Genomic DNA, 5,950 nt, shown 5'->3' with positions numbered 1-5,950 from the left:
CTTATATGGTATCAAAAGCTAACGAAAATGGATTATACCATTTGCAAACCTTAAATGGAACCCCTCTACTCCGCCCTTGGAATGCAGCCAATCTGAAGCAATACTACCAATGAAAGAAAGATAGGAGAATAATGTGAATGAGTATGTTTTATTAATAATCGAGAAATTGTATGCAAAAGACATTCTCCGGACTACTAATACAGAGAAAAATCGCAGTAAAAGTTACAAAAAGACAAGCTCTCATTGGGAAGGCTTGCGGCGCAACTTTTCCTCCTCACCCGAAGGAATCGAAGAGATGTCCCGTTTGATACCATTCTTCTTCATGTAGCAACGGTAGCCAAAGAAATACATCTCGTCCACCTGTTTCTGGTATTCTGTCTCGAGCTCCTCCCTTTGCGCAGCAAACTCAGCCTCCAACTCTTCTTTTTGTGTTGATAAACGCAACTGCAAGTCCTCTTTCTGCTTTTTCTCAATTGACACCTCTGTCCGGAGTTGTCTCACCTCCCCCCTTAGTTGGGCTGTCTCATCCTCCGCCTCGTGCAGGCGGGCTTCTGTAGCTTTCCCCCAGCTCTTCGCCTCCCTAGCTCTATCCGAAGAGCCTCGTTGTCGTCCTAAGACCTCTTCAAAGCTTCGACACTTTCTTCAGAAGCCCTCCGGGCAGTGGATAAGTTGGCTTCGGCTTGCTCCAATCTTGAGCGCAATTCCTCTTCATCGCTCATGCGCTGGGAGACGAAGGCCTTCATATTATCGGTAATCCGCAGCAGGTCTGAAAAAAGATCGCGTTGTTGAACCATGCCGCGAATACCGCTCACCAGCTGCAAAAAAACCAACAACAACAAATTCAATCACCAGCCATGTGAAAAACACACCAGTATGACAAGAAAAATCAAGGGAAATAAGCTATACCATTTCCGCTACTTCAAACATTTTTGCTGAAGGCAGAGCAACATTTGAGCCGGAAGGAATCTGTTTCAGCATCTCTCCCAAGTCTGCATAGCTGAAAGGGCTAGCAAAGGTGCAAGTCGCATCATCAACTGGACTCTCCCCTAACAAGGCGTTATGGTGTGGCTCATTCCTCAGAGTCGGGCCCTCATCAATCACGGCTGGCTGGATGTCTTCGGGCGAACCCTCATCCGGGACAAGCACCGGGTCAGATGGATCCTCTCTAGCTATCTCCATCTGATGCCCCTCCGGATAGCCCTCCTGGGCGGATGGGCAGCTGACTTCGATGGTTTCCCGAAGACGATCCTGAAGCCGCCCGCTGATGCCGGACTTTAAATCGCGAGCAGGATGAGACCTCCTCACAACCGGTCCACCGGTACAAGTGCAAGGGGACTTGGCTCACAATGGGGCAAACCCTGCCTTTCAGCCCCCGTTTCTTGCATCGGAGGGGCCGTAAGAGGCATCGGGTCAAGGCAAGAAACCCCGGCTGCGTCCGCGTCCGGGTGGGGAGTGCCGAGCTGATCCACTGAAGTGTCTTCCTCCGCTAGAAGAGTCAGCCGTTTAGCCGCTGGCATTGAAGGCCCCGACTCGTTTTGACCCGGGATACGTTCAAATGAATCACTTGAAGGAGCGCACAAGCCGGAGGGAGCTGGAGATCTTATTACTATTCCCTTTGTGGGAACCCTCTTCTTCTTTCCCGCTGGGGCGCGAGCGGGAGGAAAAGGCGCGGGGCGTTTATCACCGGGTGCCCTCCGCAAGGTTCCCTCTTGCCTCTTTTCCTCCCGTTGGTTGAGAAGTGTTTGGCGTGCCTAGGCGTCCACCTCGCGCGCCTCCATATAGAATGGGAGGTCTTTGAGAACAAAATGTTCTCCGGCCACCACCTTTTTGGGCAGCCGCCTCGGTAATATGTTGAGAACGTACGGCTAGGGCTCTTGGGTAATCGAGCGGAGATTCTGCGCGGAGAGAAGCGTTTGACAGCTCCTCTCATCCGCCGCAATCTCGAACAGCCTGTTCAACCGGTCGAACGGGGCTTTTTCCACCCACTCTACCAGCTTCCCTCTTCTATCATTGCATGCACCCAAGAGAACAAAGCATGTTAACCACCTTATGATGCTGATCTAACTCGCAACCGCGGGAGGACAGGGGGCAACTTATTCACACCTAAGGTCTTCAATGACTGGTTAGGAGCGAACTGCTTGTCCGGATGCACCGTCAAGCCTGCCCATGTGCCCTTGACCAGCACGTGTCTTCTGGCGGCCCCCTTGGTCGAGTCAGGAAGGCCGGTCACCAGTTGAAGTGATGGAATGCTGACAACAAAGTTGTAGATATCATTCTTCCCCTTCTTGACGGAGTAGGCGAATAGGACCTCCAGCAGGGACAGGTCCAAGTTAAACAGCATGCCCAGGACGTTGCAGCCCATCAGTACCCGGACAATGTTGGGGTGGATCAGAGCCGGTGGAATCTGGGTGTAGTGGAGGAATTGCTTGAAAAGTGAGGGAAACGGAAGGCGAAGTCCCGTATTGAACTGTTCCTTGGAGAAGCAAATGGAGTTGTTCCCCGACTTGGCGATCGACACGGCATCACTCTCCAGCAAACGAATGGACACTCCGTTTGGGATACCGAAGCAATCTCGGAACTCCTTCTCGTTTAGGAGCTCAGTGCGGTTGACTCGCCCGCCAGAACCGCCTTGCCCGACCGCGCCAGTCACCATGTTTTCCTTATTCGAAGACATCGTAGATTGCGCAAAACCTGCGTTACAAGAAAGCACCGGTCAAAACGCATTCAAAGCACATCGCATTGTAAAAACCCTAAACCCATGAGCCCTAACTCGAAGATTATAGCATCACCTCACAGACCCGCCAAAAAAACCATTCTCTCAGCAACCTCACATTCAAAGAAACCTATGAAAACCCCCAAAATACATCAGGAACCCTTTGTCAGTCCCCAGCACATCCTGGCCTCTTCAAGGCTCGAACTCTAACAAAAACTACCTGTATCGTTCACTTCTACCAACCCAATCCATCCCCTCAAGGGCAAACAAACAACATCGCAAACAGCAAAGTGAAAAAGAAATGAAGAGTGAAATGGCAAACCTTGCAAAAATTTCTGAGAAAAATTGAAGACCAGTCGCCGCACTCTCGAATTTTTTCTGAAGAGTTTCTGGAAGCACTTGGGAGGCTAGAAGCAGAATGAAAAGTATCAACAGAGGGCCCTGGGCCCCTACTTATAAGAATAAAGCCCCGAGAAACCCCCTAAACGACAAGAAACCTAATTGCACCAAGTTCCGAAACGACACACCATCGAGCAGAGTTTTCAAAGTTGGCGCGCCTCACTAGCTCCCGCAACGAGAAAGCACCACGTGCCATTGTTGTCCATATGAAAGAGAAATTGTGTAAAAATACCATTTTTATCCCGCATTTTCTGACCAAGCTAGACAGGCGATATAAAAGGGGGCATTGTGGGATCCTCACTAAAAAGTGTCACGTGGCTCCCTCTCCCTTGGTCACGCAGACGGCTCCCCTTGCGACGCATGACATAGCTCATTCCACCCGGATATATCACATCCGAAATTCTTCTCCGCCGATATTCCACCCGGATGTCTCACAGCCGCCATTCTATCCGACCGACATTCCACCTCATCTGGATGTGATGATCCGACCGATGTTCCACCTTCTCCGGATATTTCACATCCGACGCCTTCCGCCGGATGGGAGAGGAGGACGATTCAACTTCCCCGGACAAACAGGTCCGAATACTCTAGTGACAGCTTACCTGGACAACTTAGCTCGTCAGACACTCGCGATTCACCGAATCCATTTCCGCCCACAATAAAAAAGATAACTCTGACAACACTGACGACCAAGCCTCCTGAACTGTTACTCATCTTTAATGCAAGATACATTCGACAAGACATTCCCAAGTCTTCTCAGGTCTTCTGACACATCTCCGATATTTAAAGTCATAAATTGCGGCAACTGCCTAAATACCTTCCTGATAACTATCACCTGGCACCAGAAATGTCATGATTGCTTTGCCGCCCTAAGAGCCGCAATCATGATGATGGGACCAGCTAGCAAAGCGGTGCCATACTTTCTGACACTATATAAAAGGGTCTTCACACAAGGAGAAAGGTAAGGCTAACTATCCCTAAAAAAGTCTGATAGCTTGATCTCTTAAGCCATGACTAACAAAACCATCGGAGGGATGTCCGGACACTTTTTTGTAGGAGGAAGGAGGATTCACTGTAACGTGTTGATCGAGATTCCATTGCTGGTGACGACTATTGTAGCAGGGGAATTTTGCCATCAACATATATGTCAAAAAAAAATTATATTAGAAAATTAATTTTTTTCTTTCATATTCTTCATACTTATATGCTTTAGTTATACTTTTGATATCAGATCACAAATTACGCACCATTGTCACATTCCTTATACCCTTGACATATTTTTTCATGCTTTGATCATATTTTTTTGTAATTTAATTGCATTTTACATACTTAAGTCATATTTTTTTTGTACCTATATTGGTTTTGATCACATTATTTATGCCTGAGTAACTCAGTCATATTTTGCATATCTCGGGAAAAAAATTTCACCTTAGTAAACTTGTTTGTATACAAGTTCTATTATTCATATCTTAGTTATTTAGTCACGCATTTCTCATTTAGTCATACTTTCTATATACTAGTAATATTCTTTGTATCTAGGTGATATTTTTCGTATTTTAACATCTTGAGAATATTTTTTGTATCTTAATTACATTATTTGCATCTATATCACATTTTTCATATTTTAATACCTAAGTCACTTTTTTTTACCTCAATACTTTGGTCACATTTTTTATACTTTAGTCACATATTTTATGCCTTTGTCACATGTTTTTTTTTTAACTTTATCATATGTGAATTAATAAGTATTAATATTATGTAGTCAATGAAAATCATAAAATTAAAATAGAATTTATATTTTTAAAACTATTAAAAAAATGCATGAATATGAATGTATTATTAATTAATTGAGTATAAAAAATATATAAATAGAAATTTATTATGAATTTTTTAATTATAAAAACATATAAATATAAATTTATTTATTAAACTAAACATGAATATGAATTTATTATAATACCAAGAGTTAGTCTTTTAATGTAGGCTTTTTATTTCCATTTTTTTTATAAAATATTTTTAAAAATATATTTTAAATATAAATTTACAACTAATTTATTTATTATCAAAGTACGTGAATATTAATTTATTATCACTTTATTAATCTCTTTTATAAATGTTAGTATTATTTGAACAAATAAAAGTCATGAATTTTGAAATAAAACATATATTTTTTAATCCATTCAAAGATTCATTAAATATTAAAAAAAATAGTTATTATATATAATTATTTATTATCACAAATATATGAATATAACAAAATTAAGTATTATTATTACGTAAGAAAATAAGAGAACATAGAGAATTATTATTTTAAAAAATAATTGAATATATTATGATAATAAGCATCGGTATCAAAACATCATAAATAAAATTTATCTTTTTTAAACTTTTAATATTTATAAAAAAATCATTCAAAAATAAAAATTTAGCGGTTCACATGGACATGATTTTTCACTAGTAATTTTAAATAAAAATTTATTTTAGTTGATCTATTTTTTTCAGTTTCAAAATTTTAAATAAAAATAAAATATAATTTTCATAAAAATAAATTATAAATATTTATAATTTTTTATTTATAAAATATATTTATTTTTAATAAAATTTAAAAATTTAAAAATAAATATATTTAAAAGAGGGAATTTCAAAGAGGGTGTTATTTTTCAAACTCAAAGAGTGGAAACCGTAGAGACATAGAGATGAAAGTAGTGGATTCCAGTGAATTAATGGAGGCTCTCAGGGGATTGTTGTGACCATAGTGACTCTGACAATGACCATTGATATTAATGCATTGAAAATGGTGCAGTGCTAATAAACTAAATGGTGTTTGGAGGTAGAGAA

The sequence above is a fragment of the Vitis vinifera genome, chromosome 8 (genome assembly GCF_030704535.1).
Source record: "Vitis vinifera cultivar Pinot Noir 40024 chromosome 8, ASM3070453v1".
Classification (NCBI taxonomy): Eukaryota; Viridiplantae; Streptophyta; class Magnoliopsida; order Vitales; family Vitaceae; genus Vitis; species Vitis vinifera.
This window is presented reverse-complemented; position numbering follows the sequence as displayed.